We start from the raw sequence: 25,350 nt of genomic DNA, 5'->3' as shown, positions 1-25,350 counted from the left end.
CACAAGGGTTGGTGGATTAATTGGCCTTTTTAACTTGCTCCTAGAGTGTAAAACCTCCAAAAGGACCACAGCCTCATCATGGTTTGGAGACTTGCGTGCTTCAATGACCTGGAGGGTTATGCTAGCTGGAGTTAGGGCCTTGTGCTTTTGCTCTTGGTAGGATCACCCATGCCATACAGGTCAAAGGTGAGAGGACAGACTAAGAGTGGTCCATGGATGTTCCAGGTTCAGGGGTTCAGTCAGGGCTAATAACCCTGACTGGTAAAACAAAATTGTTATAGAAACAGGAATGAAGAATCCTTCTACATTTGAGTGTGAAAGTATTCCTGAGTCTCCACCTGGGACTTCCATGACTGACAGTAGTGAAAACCAAGAGGGAGCCTTTGACATGAAGGAAGCTCTGAACACTACCAGAGATAGAGGATTTCCATTGCTGCCTTAAATGCCAGCGGTGTAACGGGCAGGAAGTAAGTAGAGTGCAGATGAATGTTAGAATCTCAGGGGCAGTGTCATGGTCCAGTCCGTGAAGTCCCCATTCCGGTTCACAGTCCGGTCCGTGGACTCAGGGCTCCGGGTCTTCCAGCTGACCCTTTTTTGAATTAATCATAGGCATCTGACTCCCATCTTTGGGCTTGCAATATAAGTAGCCTTGGGATTGAGTGTGAGCTGCTGCTTTGTCTTGTCAGTCCCCCTTGGAACAACCTGCTGATGAAACTATTTTTGATTTCTAGGCCCGGTTGGAGGACCACTGCTTCATGGAGCCTTGTTGCCACTTGTAGGAGTAGTGTTTGGGGCTGTTTCCCGGTTCAGCTGAGTGGCTGCCAGCCACTCTGAGCTAGGTAGGGATCTGGCTGTTTCTGTAGCCAACTGAGGTTGCTGGCTGAACTGAGACTTGGAGCTACCCCGGAGCTGAGGTGGAACTGTCTGTTGTTCTTTGGTGTTTATCTCTTCTTGTCCTCGCCTTCGTGGAGTAACTCAGGCCGTCTTGCTGTTGCCCTGTGGGGGGTCATGTCTTGTCTTGCCTTGTCCTCGCCTCTGTGGGGTAAGTCAGTCTGTCTTGCCATTGCCCTGCGGGGGGACATGTCTTGACTTTGCCTCTGTTGGGTAAGTCTGGCCGTCCTGCTGTTACCCAACAGATAGACCTGTCCCACCTTGGTGGGGAGAAGTTGAGTCCCAGCTTGTCTTAGGACAAGTCCCGGCTCTATCTCTATGTCCCGTCCTGTCTCATGTTAGTGTTGTGTTAACGATGAGTCCCAGCTTGTCGAGGGAGAAGTCCCAGCTCCATGTTGATGTTTAGTTCCCAGTCTGTCTCTGAGCTCCGAGAACCCAAGCCTCGACAATCCCGCAGCCAAGCTCCAAGAACCCAGGCCTCGACGATCCCGCAGCCAAGCTCCAAGAACCCAGGCCTCGACGATCACGCAGCCAAGCTCCAAGAACCCATGCCTCGACGATCCGGCAGCCAAGCTCCAAGACCCCAAACCTCGATGATCCAGCAGCCAAGCTCCAAGAACCCATGCCTCGACGATCCCGCAGCCAAGCTCCAAGAACCCATGCCTCGACCATCCTGCAGCCAAGCTCCAAGAACCCATGCCTCGACAATCCCACAGCCAAGCCCCTAGAACTCAAGCCTCGATGATCCCGCAGCCAAGCTCCAAGAACCCATGCCTCGACAATCCCACAGCCAAGCTCCAAGAACCCAGGCCTCGACGATCCCGCAGCCAAGCTCCAAGAACCCAAGCCTCGACGATCCCACAGCCAAGCTCCAAGAACCCATGCCTCGACGATCCGGCAGCCAAGCTCCAAGACCCCAGGCCTCGATGATCCCAAGCCAAGCTCCTAGAACCCAAGCCTCGAGGATCCGGCAGCCAAGCTCCTAGAACCCAAGCCTCGAGGATCCGGCAACCAAGCTCCTAGAACCCAAGCCTCGAGGATCTGAAGCCAAGCCTCTAGGCCCAAGACGCCAGCCTCTAGCCAAGCCTCTAGGTCCAAGACCCCAGCCTCAAGCCAAAACTCAATCCTCAAGACCTAAGACACCAAACTCAAGCCAAAACGCAAACGTCAAGAGCCAAGACCCCAGCCTCAGGCCAATCCTCAAGACCCCAGCCTCAGGCCAAGCCTCAAGACCCAAAACCTCAGGCCAAGCCTCAAGCCTCAAGACCCAAGACCCCAGCCTCAAGCCAAGCCTCAAGACCCAAGACCCCAGCCTCAAGCCCCAAGACCCCAGCCTCACACAGGCCTCAAGACCCAAGACCCCAGCCTCAAGCCATGTCATCTCCTTGCCTGGTTCTGGGGTCCAAACCCGAGGAAAGACCCAGGGTTCTTGGTCCTTGTCCAGTCTTGGGCTCGGAGTCCAAGCCTTGCCTCCTAATCCATGGTTCCTAGTCCTGGTCCCGCTTTCTCTAGCCCAAGTATGAGTTCTTGTCCCTGCTCCTGGTCTGAATCCTGTCATGTCCCTACTCTAGTCAAGTCCTGTCCTTGTACTTCAGTGTCTGTGTCTTGCATTTGGGTCCATTCCCAGCACCCCTTGTGACAGGCAGTAGGGAGTCAGAGAGGGGAGAGTGGCGACGTTGCGCCATATCTGGGAAAAATCAAGATAAGGGATTAGTGTAGAATTAGGGCAAATGAGTGCCTGATGATCATCATGGACTCTGTGGGCCAAGCGGACCTGTTTCTATACTGTATTATTCTATAAAACATTGTAGTTTCTAATTTGCAAGCTTTTTGAGAACTCTAAATTCCTGGGTTTATGTAAAATAATCATACTATAAAATAGCACCATTCCTCCTATATAGAACTTTATCATCTTAAATTAATTATTTTTATTCCATCCTTCCCCAAGACTACCTGCTTTTAACTGCCTGTTTCTTTAGTTCATTCTCACTGCATTAAGCTCTTATCTATAATTCTGCTAAATCTAGTCTGAACATCTCCAATTCTCTCCTCACTCTACACCCACGCTTACTTCTAGAAGCTCAAATAATCCAAAATTGCAATGCATGCATCCTATGCATTGTATCCCCTGACCCACCAGTGTATTCTCATTTACCCCAATGATTTTTTCCCCTGACATGGGAAATTCTTATTTAAAATTCCCCCAAAAGGATCAGTTCTGCCGGTTTGTTATCTTCAGTTTCTTAACTCAGTCTATGCTTTCAAGACAATTGGTGCCTTCTTCAGTCATGATCAGTGCATCCTCTTCCATTCCAATAATTATAAGTAATTCTGTCCTATTGAGAGAATCTCATTTTTCATATCAATATTTTGCACTCTGCCTTGAGAATATGAGAACATAGAACATAGGATATAGGATCAGGAGTTGGCCATCTGGCCCATTGAGCCTGTTCCACCATTCAATAGGATCAGGACTGCTCTAGCTGTGGACTTAGCTCCATCTACCTCCCTTTCCCCCATTACCATTAATTCCCTTGCCATGCAAAATATCTATCTAACTGTGTCTTAAATGTATCTAATGAGGGAACCTCCAGTGTTGCCTGAGCAGAGAATTTGACTGATTCACTACTTTATAGGGAAAAGCAGTTTTACCTCAAGTCCATCCTAAATGAATTCTCCTGAATCTTGAGGCTACTCCTTTTAGTTCTGGTCTCACCTGCAAGTAGAAACAAAGTAAAGTCAAAGACAAGTTTATGAGCAAAGTAAGTACAGTCAGTGGACACAGTCTAAGGTTCCGACTGTATCTAATGAAGTGGCCGCTGAGTGTGTGTCCGTGGTCTTCTGCTGCTGTAGCCCATCCACTTCAAGGTTCAATGTGTTGTGCGTTCAGAGCTGCTCTTTTGCATACCACTGTTGTAACTCATGGCTATCTGAGTTACTGTCACCTTCCTGTCAACTTGAACTAGTCTGGCCATTCTTCTCTAACCCCTCTCATTAGCTAAGTGATTTCATCCAGAGAACTGCTGCTGGATGTTTTCTTTTTGCTTTTCACACCATTCTCTGTAAGCTCTAGAGACTGTTGTGCATAAAAATTCCAGTTCAGCAGATTCTGAGATAGGTAAGCCACCCTGTCTGGCACCAACAATCACTCCACAGCCGAAGTTACTTAGATCACATCTGTTCCTCATTCTAATGTTTGGTCTGAACAAATGAAATGAACCTCTTGACCATGTCTGCATGCTTTTATGCATTGATTTGCAGCTATATGATTAGCTAATTAGATATTGGCATTAATGAGCAGCTGTACAGATGTACCTAATAAAATGGCCACTGAGTGTATATGTTTTCCTAATAATTGGGATTCATTTTCTTGCAGGGATTTACAGGAAAATAAACAAGTACAATAGCATTTATGAAAATTTACATGGAGAAACACTGACAAATAACTTTACTGCCTCTTTCTTATCTACCTCCTTCATAATTCTATATGTTGCGAGAATATCCCTCTTGAGAGTAGAGGACTGCAGTAGTGATTGGAGATTCCATAGTTAGAAGAGTAGACACAGGATTCTGTGGACATGATAGTGATACCTTATTCGTATACTGCCTTCCAAGTGCCAGAATCAGGGATGTCTTAGATCAGGTCCATGACATTCTAAAGAGGAAGAGCAGGGAGCCAGAAGTCTTGGTACATAAGGGCAAAAATGACATAGGTAGGAAAAGTAGGGGGTCCTGAGAAGATAACTTGGCGAGCTTGGTAGAAAGCTCAAGAGCAGCAGCTCCAGAGTAGCAATCCCTGGATTGTTGCCTGTGCTACGGGCCAGTGAGGATAAGAATAGGGTGATTTGGTAGGTGAATTCATAACAGATGAACTGATACAGGGGGAAGGATTTAAGATTTCTGGATCATTGGGATCCCTTCTGGGGAAGGTATGACCTGTGCAAGAGGAATGGGTTGTACCTGAACAGGAGGGGAACAACTATCCTTGCCAGAGCTGTTGCGGAGGGTTTAAACTAATTTGGCAGGGGAATGGGAACTTGGGTAAAGAAACTGCAAGGATAGAAAGACCCTGATGGGAGTTACATACAGGCCTCCAAACAGTAGCCAGGATGTGGGCCACAAATTACGAAGGGAGACAGAAAATACGTGTGAGAAGGACAGTGTTACAATAGTCATGGGAGATTTCAAAATGCAGGTATATTGGGAAAATCAGATTAATGCTGAATCCCAAGAGAGAGACCTTATATAATGCCCATGAGATGGCTTTTTAGAGCAGCTTGTGGCTGAAGCCACTAGGAGATCAGCTGTTCTGGATTGGGTATTATCTAGTGTGCCCAATTTGATTAGGGAGCTTAATGTAAAGGAACCCCTAAGAGACAATGATTATAATGTGATAGAATTCACCCTGTAATTTGAGAAGGAGAACCTAAGGTCTGATGTATCAGTATTACAGTGGAGTAAAGGAAATTAAAGAGGCATGAGGGAGGAGCTGGCCAAAGTTGATTGGAAGGGGACACTAGCAGGGATGACAGCAGAGCAGCAATTGCTGGAGTTTCTGGCAGAAAATTGGAAGGTTCTGGGGGACTGAAAATTGCAAATGTCGCTCCACTCTTCAAGAAGATAGGAAGGCAGAAGAAAGGAAATTTTCAGCCAGTTAACCTGACCTCAGTGGTTGCAAATATGTTGGTGTTGATTGTTAACAATATAATTTTGGGACATCTGGAGGCCCATTTTCAAATAGGCCAAAGTCAGTATGGTTTCCTTAAGGGAAATCTTGCCTGTCAAATCTATTTGAATTCTTTGAGGAAATAACATTCACAATAGACAAAGGAGAACCAGTAGATATTGTGTGCTTGGATTTCCAGAAGGCCCTTGACAAGTTGCAATACATGAGGCTGCTCTAAAAGATAAAAGTGAATGGTATCACAGGAAAGATACGAGCATAGATAGAGCATTGGCTGATTTGCAGGAGGCAAAGAGTGGAGATAAAGGGAGCTTTTTCTCATTGGCTGCTGGTGACTAGTGTTGGGATCACTTCTTTTTAGGTTTTGTATCAGTGCTTTGGATGATGGAATTGATGGCTTTGTGGCCAAGTTTGCAGTTCATATGAAGATGGGTGTTGAGGAAACAGGGAGGTTGCAGAAGGGCTTAAGCAGGTTAGGAGAATGGGTAAAGAATTGGTAGATGGAATATAGTGTTGGGAAGTGTATAGTTATGTAGAATAAAAGAGTAGACTGTTTTCTAAGTGGGAAGAAAATTCAGAACTCTGAGGTGCAAAGGGACTTGGGAGTCTTCATGCAAGAATCCCCGAAGGTTGATTTGCAGGTTGAGGTGTTGGTGAGGAAGTCAAATGCAATGTTAGCTTTCATGTTGAGAACACTAGAATATAAAAGCGAAGTTGTAATGCTGAAGCACTGTAAGGCACAGGCAAGGTCTCACTTCAAGTATTGCGAGCAATTTTGAGCCCTTTATTTATGAAAGGATGTGCTGATATTGGAGAGGTTTCAGAGGAGGTTCATAAGAGAGGTTCCAGGAATGGAAGGCTTATCATATGTTGATCCATTGATGGCTCTGTGCCTGTACTTGTAAGAAATTAGAAGAATGCGGGGTGGGGGGGGGCGCAAATCTCATTGAAACATATCAAATGTTGAATGGTCTAGATAGAGTGGTTGTGAAATGGACATTTCCAGTGGTGTTGGAGTCTAGGACCAAAGGGCACAGCCTCGGAAAAGAGAGACATCCACTTAGAGCTGAGATGAGATGGAATTTTCTTTAGCCAGAGGATGGTGCATCAGTGGAATTCATTGTCATAGATGGCTGTGGAGGCCAAGTTCTTGGGTATATTTAAAGCAGAAGTTGATAGGTTCTTGATTAGTCAGGTCATGAAAAGTTATGGGGAGAAGGCAAGAAAATGGGGTTGAGACGGAAATGGATCAGGAATGTTGAAATACAGAGCAGACTCAATGGGCTAAATGGCCTAATTCTGTTCCTTTGTTTTATGTTCACTAACAATTTCTAATTGCCACTATCAGATTGTCTCAGATTTGATCAAAAGAAGCAACTTCATTATCATCCATACTACTACTGTGGGGCACAACTTACACCCAACTATCTGCTGTTTTCTCTTTGTGGTGTTTTAAGAGAAAATTCCAATTTCCATCTCCAGTACACCAGACTTTGATGAAACAGAGCAAGAGTGACGGTGGGGGGAGTGATGTGATGTTGCCTGGTTCAATGCCAGCCAATTAACACAGCCCCATTAACTTAACATTTGGCTCTTGCATATTCAATCTCTTAGTCTGTGAAGCAGCCTGTGCTTTTAATTCCAATTTACTACTTGCAATTTATAAAGCAAAAACAGAAAGCTAATTGCAAGCTTCATAAACTTATTTGCATTTACAATAAGATATGAAGCAACACCATACAATGCTAGAGGAACTCAGCAGGACAGGCAGCATCTGTGGAAGTGAATAGACAGTCAATGTTTTGGGCCAAGACCCTTTCAGACACAAAAAAATGAAGCCTGGTTCTTGTTTGAATTAATATCTGCTATATTCCCATAAATCTGGAATACTCCTTAACAGAGCTGTGTGATTCCATGATTGTAAGATCAGTGCTAATCTTTTACCTGGAAATAAAACACATTGGAGATGCTAGAAGCAGCAGGAACAAGCAAACTGCTGGCGGTACCGAGCAGGTCAGGCAGAACCTCTGAAGGGAATTGGACAGTTAATGTTTCAAGTCAAGACCCTTCATAGGGATTAACCTGCTGAGTTACTCCAACTACTTGGGTTTTGCTATCTCTTACCCCACTGCCACTTTTCTTTATTATCCGCACATCCCTTAATTTCCCGGATTCTAATAATCCTCCAGTCTGTCTGAATATATTCATTGACTGAGCCTTTACAAACCTCTTGTGTAGTGAATTCCAAAGATTCACGACTCTCTAAGTGAAGATATTTTTCTCCTCTCAGGAAATAGAGACACTGCTGTAGTGTTGAGTAACCAGGTGTCGCAATTTTATAGGGACTTAGAAATGGATAGCTAAGCCATTGGCTAAAAACAACACTGTACACCATTCTTCCTGGTGTATCAATGTAGTTTCCTAGTGCTTTTTGTCATAGTGGGCATCGTACAAATTCATTTTATTGGTAACTATCACTGAGCTACCCAATTATGGACCAATAAATAGACAATCACAGGCCACTCGCAAAGCAGAATGAAAATGCATCTTGATTTTAGAAAGCGTTCAAGTCTCTGGCCATTGGCAAACAGGATCTGGCTAACCATCACTTGCTGGAATTTAGGACAAAATAGAAAGATTAGCGTCAAATGATTCCAGATTATGATCTTCCTTATCCATGTATTTTGGCAGATGTTATTCATTACCACTGCAGTCAACATTGCATAAGATGAGTACTTACTTGTCACAGACAGCATTTGGGAATAATATTATCTAGTAACCAATTTCATTAAGCTTAATTTCTCTCCACAGGTCCTCCAGCAGACACAGTATGGGAATGCCTAGTTTAGTTTATTTAGCAGTCTCTTATCACTTCTTGGGTGGGGTGTATCTGAAGGGTCATCATTAATTTTTAACTCCAAGTCAGCAGCTGTGTTGTTGGTAAACATGGTTATTATAGGAGATTCTAAGGATGAAAACTATTCGGATAACTTAGTATAGTTCATTCTGTGTTGCCTTAAAAACATGGGGAATGATTTTATCCCATATATGGTCGATGCTGAATGCATCAGGGCATATGTGAGAGAATTTGTGACTCGTGGTAAGATCATGTTGGTGCAGGAAGAAATGGTAAAGGATAATATGTAGGGTATGGATATCTGCTGGATAATTATTCTTAACTAATTCCTGTTAAATGCATCAGAAAAGAGTGAATTCAGTGGAACTATCCAATGATTTCTAAGCCATATTTATTGGTGCCATAAGTTAATCTATAACGACACTGCTTTCACTATCTCTATATCAAGGTTTTCCAATGTTTCTGACTTTCAGAAATAATTAAACTTGTTCAAAAGAAAATAAGTAAAAATTATATTAAAGTATTGCTTGGAAGATTCAATACTCTTAAAGCACCAAGCACTTCTAAATAACTAACAGCTTTAAACTCAATGAAAGCAAATGAAAAATTATACTGCGTCATAGATTTCTCATTCTCCTCTGCAGCTCTACAGCCCTTATTCAAAAGAATGGCTCCAGTGATGGAGTGCTGCCTGGAAATGGCCACTGGATCTCAGCCAGAAGTTCAAGGTTTCCATGTTTAAGCACGAGCCCAAAGTGTACTTTGAGAAATATTGGCACTTCCATTTAGATTGGCTGTCAAACCTAGCCAGGAAATCTTTGCAAAATTTGGTTGTCCTCTGGCTTGGGTATAATTTTGAAACTCAAGCTACCTTGTATCAGTGCAAATGTGCTCCAGTATAAGTGTTCTTATAAATTCTTTCAGATGTGTTAAAGTGAAATTAGTTTGAATTTGTTTGAATGCTTACCCTCTGGGACATTAAACAACAATCAAAATATCCACTGAGCAGGAGGGACATGCAGCAAATTGGCAATCTCTCTCTTAGAAGCTATGGGGTAAACGCAATGAAAAATTTAAACAATATGTTGATGGAATAGAGATGCTCACAGAGGTTTCCAGCATTGTTGACAGATAGTTGGAACAAAGTAAGAGAACAAGTGTTGCAGAGTTAGCCTTTCTATTTATGCTATAGTTAAAGTATGTATATACATTTAGATGTTTATATTAGACAACTTCATTGCTCCTTCAGCTCCCCATACCCTCACCATTCATATGGTACAATAATTCACTCCTGTTAAGAGGAAAAGCATAATGGCTTGTAACACACACAAAATACTGGAGGAACTCAGCAGGTTAGGCACTATCAGGTCCCACTCCGAAACATCGACTCTTTATTCCTCTCCATAGATGCTACCTGATCTGCTGAGTTCCTCCGTCATTTGCTGTGTGTTACTGTGGATTTAAGGCATCTGCAGAAACTCTTTTGTTTATGAAGGCTTGTTTTCCTGGTCTGAGCAATTCCAGTGCAAGCTGGAGTTTTGTCTCATTCACTTTTGTAGAGTTCGAAGCAACCTTGTCTTGGAGGATCTGAAATGAATGATATACTGTATATTTTGTATTTATGAATCATAACTTAAAGGCAATAGGCTCCTAAGGGAAACAAAATGTTGTACAGTCATACAAATCAAAGCATTAGCTCAAGACAGCAATCCACAAGACTATTGGATAACTGGGGATGGTTATATCCAATTAATATATCTACTTGAACAAACACCAACAATCCACACCACACGTGTTGATATTCAAACTTTAAGCTGCAAAGTATATCTTCAGCCAGTTGGCAACATTTGGTGTAATATTTAGACAAGACTTCTTGATCATTATATCTGAAAGCTAAAAATTAGATTATGAGAACACTCAGTCCTCTTTTACTGTCTTTAGAAATGCATACATTCATTAAGAAATGATACAATGTTTTTCCGGAGTGATATCACAGAAAACAGGACAAACCAAAGACTAACACCGACAAAACCACATAATTATAGCATATAGTTACAGCAGTGCAAAGCAATACCATGATTTGATGAAGAACAAACCATGGGCACAGTAAAAAAAACGTCTCAAAAGTCCCCGAGTCGATCGACTCCTGAGTCCCCGATAACAAGCAGCAAAAGGGAGAAACTCCCTGCCATAAACCTCCAGGCACCATCAACTTGCCGATGCCTTGGCAGCAGCCGACCATACCCAACACTGAGTCCGTCTGTCTAAAAACTTTGAGCCTCCGACCAGCCCCTCCGATACAGCCTCCTGAGCACCATCCTCTGCCGAGTGCCTTCGACCTCGCCCTGGCCACTGAAACAAGCAAAGCCGAAGATTTTGGGGCTTTCTGCTCCGGAGATTCCAGTTGCCACACAGTAGCAGCGGCAGCGAAGCGGGCATTTCAGAAGTTTTCCAGATGTTCCTCCGTACTCTCACGTCCATCTCCATCAAATCAGAATTGTGCTTTATAATTGTCAAATATAATAACATTTCATCAATTCCACCTCAACATTTTGCTTGACTTGCATTACAAAAAGTGTGGGTGCAAGAAGAAAAATTTGGGAAAAGAAGAATAATTTTGGTTTCAAATTTATTTTACATTCATTTAAAAATAATTTTAAAGTGCAGCACTTGTCTAGAATTTAAAAATTTGCTTGAAGGGCATTGGGCAGGATAGGTAGCAGTCTGGTTTATATTTCATCTACTTCCACTCAGCTCAAAAATCAGGATTGCTCCCATTCACCATCGTTACACTATGCTGCTTGATCAAAATCAATCCAGTTTGTTACACGTTAAAATACTGCTGCTTATTTTTTGTTCCTTTACCAAAACGCATCTCAGTAATATAAGCCACATTCCAACACAGCTTCAAGTTATTATGGAAAAAACTAATACATGTTCTTCTCTTTCTTGTAAAATGAAAAGCTTGCCAAATACTTTTGTCTGAAGGCAGTAGCACTTTAAAGGATTAATTGTTCTTAACAAGGCACAGACAAGTTTACTCAGGGGAAAATCCACAGTTAAGATTAATTTCTTCATATTTTTGATGCAGCCAAGCCAATCTTTGAAATCTGTGTCATTTCACTGGCTAATGGAACGGCTTCTGAAGATAGCTTTTGGCTGCTTAACATTCCTGTTGGAACAAGAAGCCTGAAGGAAGAGGAACTGCACTTTTAATAAGAGAGAAAAGATTAAAAAGGACGAATACAAAAAAAATATGATTTTAAGGTGATTAAAGATGGAAAGTGGTCGGGACAAGGGCCAATGGAATGGAAAAGGATAATAAACGAAAGGGCATGAGATGCTGCTTTACTTTGTTTAAAATTGTACATCTGACATCCATTCTTCTGCTTTCAGCTGCTATTTGGAAATTGATCACCTTTGTTACAAGAATATTAGAGTGCCTAGGGAAGCCTTTGAAAACTTCCAAAGTTAAGGAGCAGAACAACCAAAAGTAAAATATCATGTCAGACTAAATGGAAAAAAAAAAGCTTTGCCTATCTCTTAGTGCAGCATAAAAACAGAAGAACAGCGATTGAAGAAGCTACTTTGACTAAAACAAGTGGTCACTTCAGGAAACCTAATACTGAAGCAGAAGGCTGGGAAATATCAAATAATGTGAAAGGAACTTCATGTGCCAAAGTCATGCTGTGCGAATAGACACTATATCAAACTGGAAAGAGTGTAACACAGCAAAAATATCAGCAATGGTATCCCTCCAACAAAGTAAAAAAATTACTTTGACTCCACTGCTTCCCACAGATGTTTGTCAGTCGCTACCTTTTAAATCTCATGTGCCACGTCGGGAAGCTAAACTTGGCCTGAACTGATGTGAAGCAGCATAAGAACTGGACTGGCATGGAAATGCTGGATTAGCATAGGGCAATATGCTGAATTGCCCTGCAAACTGAAAACAACATGGGCTGAATCAGCCAGGTACTTTCAAATATTGTACTCACAGTAATAAGCAGATCAGAACTTCTTATCAGAGCACAGATAAACAAAGACTTGCTGTTTCGTGAGCTGCTCAAAGACAGTGCTTCACATACATGCTGCATTATTTGTATTGTTTTACACTTAATTAGCTGAGTAAGTTGTAGGAGACACTCTACAACTGAACAACAAAGCTACATAACAAGATTCATCAACATAACAGCTCAGGGAGTTGTTGTCCAATTGGGTCCCGAGGAAGACAAATAGATGCCTAAATCTACCGCTACTTGTTCAGCTGGGTTAAAGTGATTCAAAATTATTCCGGAATAATTATGACATATTTAATATCAGAAGCATTCTGACATGAAAAATCTGGTATGTATTTGGATGAACTCTGCTTCACAAAACAGCAGTAATCCTGACAAAAATATCAATGTGGTTCAAATGTCATGATTTAGTCCTATCAACAATTTCTTTCAGTGCAATAATTATTGTATCAGATTTCTATACCCATCTGCATATCTAGCCTATTTTATTTCCTTCTACTCCAATGTTGAAGGTGTTGATTGTTTTGTAGAGTCTGGTTCCGTGATGTTGGTCATACTTGAGGCCTTGGTTCAGCAGCTATTTGAGCAACTCCTGTATCTTAGCAATGAGTATCAGAAGGTATTCAGATAGGGAATCATCTCAGGTGAGTTAATCTGATCCCTCTACACGCATGTTCAGCAGGGGTCACTGGTTGATGAGAAGATGATACGCTTTCAGTTGACCTTTCCCTCCCGAACAGCAGGATCATGAAGCCAACTATTACACCACTGCTGCTACTCTGAGCAAGGTGAGGAAGTTCAGCACAAACTAAGGACAGAACTTGGCATGTTTATGTTCTGTGGCTAATCAATGAATAAACTTATTGAGCAATGAAGGGAGTGAAACTGTTGCCATGATCGTTTAGCCTTTGACCTTTGGTAATAATATTGATATCCAATGTAACCTCCCTTAAGACTTACAATCATACAATTGGAATCATTCAGATTATTGCTGCTTAGATGGTTTTTGTTTAAATCAGTGACAATAATTCACCGGGGCAAGGGTTCTCAACCTTTCTGAATGAATGCATCACTTGCTCATACTTACACCTACCGTAATCACTCCCCTTCTGATACTCAATCATATGAGATCATAGGCCGCTCATCTTAAGAAGCTGGGACTATTTGCAGTCCCCAGGGATGGTTAGCACCCTATGGTCAGTGCAGCTAATATGCTGAGATGTACTTTTCTTTATTTTGACTTTTTATGAACTTTTTCACAGTATTACTGTACCTTAATATCAGTAAAGCTTCAAAGATTATCTTTAATCTATAATAATGCTCTGAGAGTTTGGGGTGGGAATGGTTGCACATCGCAAGTTGATGACTTAGTATAATCACCATAAAATGAAATTAAAATGCAATCTTGGGTTTAGTTGTAAGGTAGGATTTGGGATGAACTGGGGCTGAGATTGGAAACTAACCATATATTTTATATTAGTTTCAATTTAGGTAGTATTCCTTACCATTTATAATAAAATATATATTTTGTGATCAGTGATATTGCTAATAACTCAACGATCACAATATTCAATTGGTGAGTATCAATCATGTGAAATATCGGGAATTGTTGTTTCCAGTTGCAGTTATTTTATTAAAAATACTTCAAAATGAGAAAAAAATCTATGACAATTTATGTTCTTAAATGCTAATGAGCAAATTAGCTTCAAAGAAAGACAAATCAATAACTATTGTGAAAAGATGCTCTTATATTCCAGGGCTGCTGCTGATCACAGATCGTCTCTGAATATAAACTGTAAGGAGAAACCCACAGAGACCACCCTACGATAACCTATAAAGAACAAGAAACAAAGGGTATTGAGCCTGAAGATGTTTCGATTTCCCTAGGCGCTCAGCCCCTGTCACATCAAACTACCAATTAGTCACAAATTTTTATGACCAAGGATCAGCAGGCTTCTGCAATCTCTTGTCATCTTGAAAGGTATACCGATAAATGGCATATATTAACACAGTCTTGAATCAAATCTTCAGAAAGGCAATTCATGAAATTTGGCATCAGCTATAGATAAAGGATATTTTACTCCTCAGTTGTAATATAGATTGGCTTTATTCTTATGGTCTCCTCAACATTTTACCTCCAATCAGTCACTCTCAGCTAAGTGACCTGTCCACATCATTATTGCTCTATTAATTGCTTCTACCTACATTTTTGTAAGTGGTGGCCCTATGAGATGTCCTTCTCTTCAAAGTTTAATGCAGCTGGCCCAGCAATCAATGGACCTTTAACAGAATAATTGTGAAGGTTGATTAGCTGTCAAAAACTCTTTTTACAGTGTTCACAGGCAGTAAATCTCAGTTCTAAGCCTGAGATACTTCACATGTCACTTGGTCCTCCATCCAAGACTGATGCATTGTGAAGCAGTCAATGACAAATTCCACAATGTCAAAAGAATAAAGAGATACATAAAGTCAAACTGCCTAGTTTATAAAGGGTATAATCCACAGTTTTATACATCATGTAAAACTGCACCACATAGTCTGGTAAATTATATGAGTTCAACAATTTTATTCTCAATGGCCGGGGGAAATCAAGGCATTTTCATAGTTAGAATCATGGCAAGCAAACAATTTAAGCATTCAGGTTATAGATAATTTATATTATGTTCATATCATTTCACAGAAAAAAATGTATTTCAGGACTTCATCACCACATTAATACCAAGACTCTTAGAATATCTGCCAAGCACATTAAAATACTGAGATATTAAAGCTGCTACTGCCATCTTTGCACTGAACTATTAAAGAAACTCAGAATTAGACTGCAACTAATGAATGAAAGTTTTCGTTAACATCACAACTCCATTAGGATTGAGCACTATAGCTAGCAGGAAATCCCAAACTTACAAAGTTGTTCACAGAAATTGACCACTTTTCCATTGGTGGAATGCAAAAATGATGTAAACATTATTGTCCTCAAGAAATCTAAATAAAAATTCATAAAAATGTACACAAACAGATTATTTTGTGCTCACATTGTGATTGACACAATCATTGTTGATCAGAGATCAGTGTCAGTGAAAGCAGAATAATGCTACTATAGAAACAAGTTTTAATGTAGTTTCATTTGTTCCATCTACCCCTACTTAGAACAGAACCTCTGATATCTATTGTTGTACGTTCAATATTTCGATAATATTTGAGTAATATTGTAAATATGTTGTTGACTAAGCATTCTTTATTTAAATAATTCATTTTGGGTTATATGCGAAAATACGTGAATTTCATTTGTCATGATGGTATCATGTGATAGATGGGCACCTCGCTAAAGTACAACCTAATATATACAAGTTATTCCAAATTCTCTGTTTTTCATCCAATTAGTTTTATGTCTTGGAGTTACAGAACATAGCAAGGTATTTTAAAGATACACCCAAGATGACTACCTAACTATTGAAGCACAGCAAGATGATCAAGTTTTAAAAAAAGCAGAGCAGAAAGATGGACGTGGTCAATTTCACAAGAGATAACTGAATATAAATACTGAGTGAATTGAGCAGTGTTTCAAAGTAAATGAAATAGCCAATGATAAACAAGTACCAGTTTTGCTGAGTGCATTGGGTGGAAAAGCATACAGTTTGGTTAGAAATTTAACTGCTTCAACCAAACCAGCTGAGATAAGCTTTGCTGATATCTTGAAGGTAATGTGGAAGCATTTAGAACCAAAATCATTGTTGATTGCAGAACACTTTAGAAACATAGAAACGTAGAAGCATAGAGAGTCTACAGCACACTACAGGCCCTTCTGCCCACAATGTTGTGCCAACCATGTAACCAACTCTAGAAGCTGCCTAGAATTTCCCTACCGTATAGCCCTCTATTTTTCGAAGCTTCATGTACCTATATAAGAGTCTCTTAAAAGACCCTATTGTATCCACCTCTTCCATCTTCAGTGGCAGTGCGTTCCATGCACCCAGCACTCCCTGTGTGAAAAACGTACCTCTGATGTCCCCCTTGTACCTACTTCCAAGCACTTTAAAACTATGCCCCCTCGTGTTAGCCATTTCAGCCCTGGGAAAAAACCTCTGGCTATCCATACAATCAATACCTTTCATTATCTTATACACCTCTTTAGGTTTCATAGGTGGAATCAAAAGCAAGGGGAGTCCCTTTTAGCATATGTGGCTGAACTGAAGAGATTGTTTGAGTATTGTCAGTTCAGTGATAGGTTTAATGATGCATTGAGAGATTGGTTATCTTGTGGAATCTTATAAGAAGGCATTCAAAAATGGCTCTTAACTGAAGCACAACTTACGTTTAAAAGAGCAGTTGAAATAGCTGTATCAATGGAAACAGCAGACAAAGACACAATTGTGTTTCTGTCAGGAAAGGAAATGAGCATCAACAAAATTGAAATGTCTAAACAGAAATCTGACCATGCTAATTTAAAGGTGAAACTTGCAGAAAATACAACTAAGTAGGACACACAAAAGGGTATATTGGGCAGACAAAAATAAATGGACTGCACAGGGAAGAGAAGAAGATAAAAAGTTAAGTTGCAGTATCAAAAAGAGCACTAATCTGCATGCTGTTCATGAAAAAATCTGATAATGATGAGAATGATACAGGTCTGAGTAGCCTTGAGATTTAAAATGTGAAAACTAGCAATAGACAAGCAATATGGCTTACACTGGAAGTGAACACAAAATAAGTACACAGCTTTGGATACTGTTGTGGCTGATGACTTCCCAGGGGAATGCCATGGATGACCTTCCAGGGGAATGAACATAGGTTTGTGGTGCAGAAGGGAAGGAGGGAGAAGAGGGGAGAGGTAGTGATAGGGGACTCAATAGTCAAGGAAATAGACAGGAGATTCTGCGGATGTGAATGGAACACCCGGATGGTATGTTGCCTCCCAAGTGCCAGGGTCAGGGTCATCTCAGATTGTGCCCACAGCATTCTGGACAGGGAGGGAGAGCAGCCAGTTGGTATATATTGGTACTTACATATTGGTACCAATGACATAGGAAGGAAAAGTAAAGAGGTCCTGAAAAGGGAATTTACAGAGCTAGGTAGAAAGCTGAGAAGCAGGACATCCCAGGTGTCAATTTCTGGACTACTGTCAGTGACACATGTCAGTAAGGGTAGTAAGAGGATGATTTGGAAATAAATGCGTGGTTGAGAAGGTGGTTCAGGGGGCAGGGCTTCAGGTTATTGAATTATTGGGATCTCTTCTGAGGGAGGTATAACCTGTACAAAAGGAATGTTTTGCACCTGAACCCAAGGGAGACTAATATACTCACGGGAAGTTAAGATGATCTTTCAAAAATCATTGGACTCTGACATGACTGGAAAATTGCTAATGTCACTCTACTCTTCAAGAAAGGAGGAAGATAGCAGAAAGGACATTATAGACCAGTTAACCTGACCTTAGTGGTTGGCAAGATGTTAGAGTCAATTGTTAAGGATGAGGTTATGGAGTACTTGCTGACACAGAACAAGATAGGACAATGTCAGCATGGCTTTCTTAAGGGAAAACCTTGCCTGATGAACCTATTGAAATTCTTTGAGGAGATTACAAGTAGGATAGATAAAGGGGATGCAGTGGATGTTGTATATTTGGACTTTCAGAAGCCCTTTGACAAGGTGCCACACATGAGGCTGCTTACCAAGTTACGAGCCTACGGTATACAGGAAAGTTACTAACATGGCTAGAACATTGGCTGATTGGTAGGAGGCAGCGAGTTGGAATAAAATGATCCTTGTCCATTGGCTGCCAGTGACTAGTGGTGTTCCACAGGAGTCAGTGTTAGGGCCACCTTTTTTATGATATATATCAATCATTTAGATGATGGAATAGATGGCTTTGCTGCTAAGTTTGCAGATGATAATGAAGATTAGCGGAGGAGCAGGTAGTGTTGAGGAAACAGGTAGGCTGTAGAAGGACTTAGAAAAATTAGGAGAATGTGCAAGAAAGTGGCAAAAGAAATATAATGTTGGAAAATGCATGGTCATGCACTTTGGTAGTAGAAGTAAATATACAGACTATTTTCTAAATGGGGAGAAAATCCAAAAATCTGAGATGCAAAGGGACTTGGGAGTCCTTATGCAGAACATCCGAAAGGTTAACTTGCAGGTTGAGTTGTTGTGAGGAAGGCAAATGCAATGTTAGCATTCTTTTCGAGAGGTTCAGAATACAAGAACAGGGATGTGATACTGAGGCTTTATAAGGCTCATGAGGCCACACCTTGAGTATTGTGAACAGCTTTGGGCTCCTTGTCTAAGAAAAGATGTGCTGCCATTGGAGAAGGTTCAGAGGAGGTTCATAATGATGATTTCGGAAATGAAAGGGTTATCACATGAGGAATATTTGATGGCTCTGGATCTGTACGCACTGGAATTTAGAAGGTTGAGGGAAGATCTAATTGAATCCTTTTGAATGTTGAAAGGCCTAGACAGAGTAGATTTGGAAAGGATCTTTCCCATGATGGGAGAGTCTAGGACAATAGGGACATAGCCTCAGCATAGATGGGTGTTCATTTAAAACAGAGATCTGGAGAAATTTCCCAAGCCAGAGGGTGCTGAATTTGAGGAATTTTTTACCAGATGCAGTTGTGGAGGCCAGGTTGTTGGGTGTATTTAAGGCAGAGATTGATAGGTTCTTGATTGGACATGGCATGAAAGGTTACAGGGAGAATGCTGGGGAATAGGGTTGAGGAGGGGATAAAATGAATCAGCCTTGATTGAATGGTGGAGCAGACTTGATGAACCAAATGGCCTAATTCTGCTCCTATGTCTTATGTTCTTATAGTATTCCAATGTCTAACCTGCTGTTTCCATCTCTTCCTGAGGATCTGGCTGTTCTTCTGCACCTGGTTCCAGTCCTCTGAGAGCACACCATGACACTGGATGGCAAGGAACATCTCCCAAATCTCAAAACAGTGTTAAAATGATTAGAAGATTATTAGCTCAGAGCATGATGCAACAAGTATGAATTATTTAAACCAAGCATCATTTACTGTCATCACACCATTGATGCGCAAGGATTACACAAACGTGATGAGAAAAATTAAGCAGTAGTGGATGTCCCAAGGTCAAAGTATGTGTCACAATTGCAATTCTTTTTAGAATCTGTCAATTATTATATTAGGCTTCTGTCAAACCTGGCTACAGTGCTCCACCCCTTGACTCATTACTACAGATCAGGAAGAACTGGCAATGGACAAAATGGTGTGAAGTGGCTTCCCAAAAGGTAAAGGAGATGGTGACATCTGACACTGTCGTCTCACATTATGATCCACATCATCCAATGAAGCTTGCCATGGACTCTTCAAAATGCACATACGTCCAGATGAAAGATATCCAGAGCTGTCAGAACCACTTCTTGCACTCCCAGAGTCAACACCTACAACTGCCACATAGGACTCCCCAGAAACTGAGATTGTTTCACAGCCACAAGTCTCTCCTGCCAAGCAGAATGACTGCCCCGGTCAGGAAATACGTTATCCACAAGAGTAAGAAATTCTCCACACTGATTAAATCTTTCAGCCTGCATGGGACAATTTTAAAATTACGTTTGTACTATGCTGTGAGATGTGGATATAGTAGATGTATTGTATAGTGTACTGTGCATATGTACTGATTAATTCATTATGGGTTCTATGTAAAAATACGTGAAATGCAAATGCCATGACCCTACCATGTGATACGTGGTTGCCTCGCTTAAAGTAAAACTTAATGTACATGAGTTATTCATGATTCTGTGCTTTTCTTCCAATTAGCTTTATGTTTTGGAGTTACAAAATATAAAATCTATAACTCACTGCAGCTAAAGCAGCAAAACCAAACCAAACCTTGAATGAAGAATGGAGGTTATATTTCCTTATACAGTATTAACATATGCATAGGTAGACATAAACTTCTCTCAATTTCAACATTTAAGAGAAGTTTGGATTGGTACATGAATGGTAGGGATTACAAGTTGTTGAATGAACACCATACAGAAGCTTAGCAAAAACCTATTCTACTAAATTAGGCAGAATCATTAAAGGACTATCAGGCATTATAATCAAAATTAAATATATTTCTCTCCTGAAACCAACTATCTCCAACTGGAGAAAATGTGTTAGTGAGGCAAGGGTGTGTAAACAGGTCTTTTTGAGAAAACTAAGGAAGAGGTGGAACTGCTGAAAGAAATTGTTTAGGTTGAAGCAGAAGGGTAACAATAAAAAGGATGTGAGGAAATCTTGTACAATATTTGAAACCGTGCTGAGCTGCTCCAGGAGAAAAATGGAATGAAAGTGCTCTCAGCTTCTTTCAGTGCCTATCTCCTGGTGCAAGTGAGAACAAATGTCTGCTTTGAGAAAGAAGGAAATATGCTAACCAAAATTTCCTGAGATGTTCAGTGATATGTTCATCATAGTAAAGGAATATTCAGTGCAGAGATTATGAAGTGTGGAGAAATGATAAACTTCAAGAAGCAATCTCTCAGTGGAGATTGGTGGTCCGGTCACCAAATGAAACCTGCCAAGAGCAGAGAAAAAATAATGATCTAACTGAATCAGGTAAGGAAAGAGATCATAAGACCATAAGATGTAGGAGCAGAATTAGACCATTTGCCCCATCGAGTCTGTTCCCCCATTCAAGCGTCCCTGATTTTTTTCAACCTTATTCTCCTACCTTCTCCCCATAACCCTTAACTCCCTTGTCAGTCGAGAACTTATCAATCTCTGTCCTGAATACACACAATAAATTGGCCTCACAGCCCTCTTAGCGACAAATTCCACAAATTCACCACCCACTGGCTGAAGAAATTCCTTCTCATCACAGTTTGGAAGGGATGTCCCTTTATTCTGAGTCTGTGTCCTGGGCTTTCCAACTAATGGGAACATCCTCTGTATCAGAATGCACTGTACAAAGCACATCTCATTTACAATGCCCTCATCTTCACCTTCCATGTGTTGAGATACTATCCAGTATGTACTGTGTAGAGTGGATGTGCATCTCCACCTCCTTCAACATCACTGGGCTAAACTCATTCATTTTTGGTGGCTTTACTCCCACAGTGCAAGTGTACAGGTGGACTGCCATTGAGAAACTGGGGATACGGTAGAGCTGGATGGAAACAACAACTCCCCACAAACATAAAATACAGGAACAGTGGTGGCTCATTTAGTACCTTGCACCTGGTCCATTGTTTAGTCACATAATTGATGAGCTCTGTGCAACAGTTTTGCACCACCCCTCTATGCCTTGATATCTATTGAGATTTCAACATAACGACCTCTGTCTTCTATGTACTAAACAACAGTCACAGTCGTCTTGGGAAGAAAATTCCAATGGTCTGAGTGAAGGTATTTTTTCCAATTCCTGCCCTGAATAAATGACCCACCAGTCTAAAATCTGCAACCCTTCGTTCTAAACATCTCAGCCAAGGAAAACATCTTGCTTCTGTCTACATTACAAAGGCTCATAAGAATTCCATATGCTTCAATGAGATCATCGATCATTCCTCTAAAGTCATAAGAATACAGGCCCAGTCTACCTAATATTTTATATGACAAACCCTGCCATTGTTTTACAACAAGTATTCTTCCACCAAATCCCAATATAATTGGAGCAAGACACCTCTACTCCTTGAATGTTAGACAATTTAATGAAAAACGTCTCCATCACACGCACATAGGACTGGATGCTGAACTCTCAGATGGAGATTATAAATCAAGAAGTAGAATATTTATTGGAAGTTCAGCATCGCACAATGCTTATGACTCATAGTTGGCAAAGTCACTAATCTAAAAACACAAAGTTGATTTTGAGAGTGAAGGAAACGAACTATAACAGTAAAGGCAGAGGTATTTCTTGATAACCATGTGGTGAATGAGAAGAGTTACATATGAATTAGAAACTTAAGGTCAAACTCAGTAGCTTACTGCAGTGTGCTCACCAGTTTGATTGGCAGGAGAATTGCCCAGTCATTCCCACTCTGTCTGCTTATGGTCTTATCAATTAGTTCTGCCTTCACAAAAGCTGAAAACAGAACCTAGTCCATCTCCAGCATTGTACTGGTCTTTTGTTAGAGAAGACAAGAAAAGGGAGAGAAGGCCAATGCATTCATACAATGCAAATAGATCACCAATTTCCTCACTACCAGGCCCCAGCCAGCGCAAATTTGCAACAAAATCTCCGTGATAACCACCAGGACAGGGGACCACAAGGCTTCTGCCCCACTCGCTTTATATTTATGAATGTGTGGCTAAGTACAGCTCCAATGCCATATTCAAGTTTGCTGGTGACATGAGTGTTGTTGGCCAAGTCAGCACTTGGAGGGAGATTGAAAATATGGCTGAACGGTGCCACAGCAACAACCTCTCACGCAAACATGAGAAAATCTGCTGATGCTGGAAATCCAAAGCAACACACACAAAATGCTGGAGGGTCCTGATGAAGCGTCTTGGCCCGAAACATCGACTCTTTACTCCATGAGATATAGGAACAGAGTTAGGCCATTTAGCCCATCGAGTCATTTCATCATGACTGATCCATTTCCTTCTCAGCCTCAATCTCCTGCATGCTCCTTATATTCCTTCATGCCCTGACTAGTCAAGAATCTATCAACCTCTGCCTTAAATATACCCAATGACTTGGCCTCCACAGTGCACTGTTGCAATGAATTCCAAAGATTCACCACTCTCTGACTAAAGGAATTCCTCTACATCTCCATTCTAAGTGGATATCCCTCTTTTCTGAGGCTGTGTCCTCTGGTCTTAGACTCTCCCACCATAAGAAGCATTCTCTCCACATGTACTCTATCAAAGCCTTTCAACATCTGACAGATTTCAATGAGACACCCCCTCATTATTCTGAATTCTGATGAGTACAGGCTCAGAGACATCAAACTCTCCTCATATGAAAGCCTTTCAATCCTGGAATCACTTTTGTGAAACTCCTTTGAAACCTTTCCAATGTCAGCACATCCTTTCTAGATAAGGGGTCCCAAAGCTGCTCAATATTCTCCAAGTGACACCTTACAGTGCCTTATAAAGCCTCATCATTACATCCTTGCTTTTACATTTTAGTGTCATGGTCCGGTCTGTGAAATCCGCTTTCCGGTTCACGGTCCAGTGCATCGATCCTTATTCCAAGTTTTCCCATTTTCCCTGGTTCCATTGAGGCTCCTGATTCTCATTTCGGGCTGGCACATAAATACCTCTGCAAACCAGGGATTGGTCGCTGGACTGTTTTCTCTTTCTCTCTCGCTCCCTCTCCCCTCCCATCCGAATCCCCCTCTGATCCCCCATCTGATTCTCCATTTGATCCCCCGTCTGAAACCTCACCTGCAACCTCGACTGAAACTTCGCCTGCAACCTTCGTCTGCAACTTCGTCAGTATCCCCGTCAAGTTCAACCACTGGAGTGAGACCAGAGCCTTGCCACGCCAAGATAAGGAGCTATCTATCATTGAGTTTGGAACTATCTCTTTGTGTCCCCATGTTTAGTTTTCGTGTCAAAGAAGAGTCATGGCCCTAGGTCCTGTTCCCAAGGAGGGGTCTTGGTTCTGTGTTCCGTGTACGAGTCCCGGCCCTACGTCCTGTTCCCAATGAGGGGTCCTGACTCTGTGTTCTGTGTTCCTGTGCTCCAGTCCAAGGCTCTGTGTTCCTGTGTTCCAAGACCAAGCCCAAGCACCGTGTTCTGGCCCTGTCCAAGTCTGAGCTTCATGTCCTTGTTCAGTTCTGGTGCCTCGCCCAGCCCAGGGGTTCCTCAACCGGTGCTGGAGATTATTGATCCTGTCCTGTAGCCACGTCCTGTCCTTGCCAAGAACCTAGTCCCGAGTCCTAGCTTAGACCGGGTTCCGGTTCCGAGTCGAGACCCAGGTTCCGAATCCCAACCAAGATCCAGGTTCCGGGTCCTTGTCCAGGCTCTGGTTCTGAAGTTTCGTGTTCCTAGTCCAGGCTCCTTGTTTCTAGTTCCACATCCAGGTCCTGTGTTTCTAGTCCAAGTCCTTGGCCAGGCCCTGAATCCTAGTCTCGTCCAGGGCCTGTGTCAATGTCCAGTGATGTTTCTTCCTGACTCACCTTGCTACCCCGATAAACCTAGTTCTGTTCCTCGTACTTCAGTGTCTGTGTCTTGCATTTGGGTATGCCATCCACGCCCACCTTGCAACATTTAGTCCTTTCAAAATGAATGCTAACATTGTATTTGCCTTCTTCATCACAGACTCAACCTGCAAGATAACCTTAAGGGAATCCTGCACAAGGATCTCAGATTTTTGTATTTTCCCTCCATTTAGAAAATAGCCTTTGCCTTTATTTCTTCTACCAAAGTGTATGACTATACAATTCCTGACACTGTATTCCATCTGCCACATCTTTACCCATTCTCCTAATCTGTCTCAGTCCTTCTGTAGCCTCTCGGCTTCCTCCAATTAACCTGCCCCTCCACATATCTTTGCATTGTTTTGCTAATATTGAGTGAAAACTTGTTGCTGTGGCACCATTCAGTCAGATTTTAATTGAGTCTATTGTGCTTCTTTGTATTTACTGTGAATATCTGCAGGAAAATAAATCTCAGGGTGGTATATGTGACATAAATGTACTTTAATAATAAACCTACTTTGAACTTTGATCAATAAATATAATAGAACATGGAAGGCAAAGCAGTACAACTCATACAGGCTCTCCAGCCCACAATAGTGTGCCAACCTTTCAACTTACTCCAAGATCAATCTAATCCTTCCCTCCCACATCACCTTCCATTTTTCTTTCATCCATGTGCCTATCGAAGAGCCTCTTAAATGTCTGTAGTGTATCTGCCTTTACCACCACCCTTGGCAGTGCTTTACACTGTGTAAGTAACCTACCTGATTTCCCAACTATACTTCCCTCCAATCATCTTAAAATGTCC

Source organism: Mobula birostris, chromosome 4, assembly GCF_030028105.1.
Source record: "Mobula birostris isolate sMobBir1 chromosome 4, sMobBir1.hap1, whole genome shotgun sequence".
Classification (NCBI taxonomy): domain Eukaryota; kingdom Metazoa; phylum Chordata; class Chondrichthyes; order Myliobatiformes; family Myliobatidae; genus Mobula; species Mobula birostris.
Note: the sequence above shows the minus strand (reverse complement) of the source record.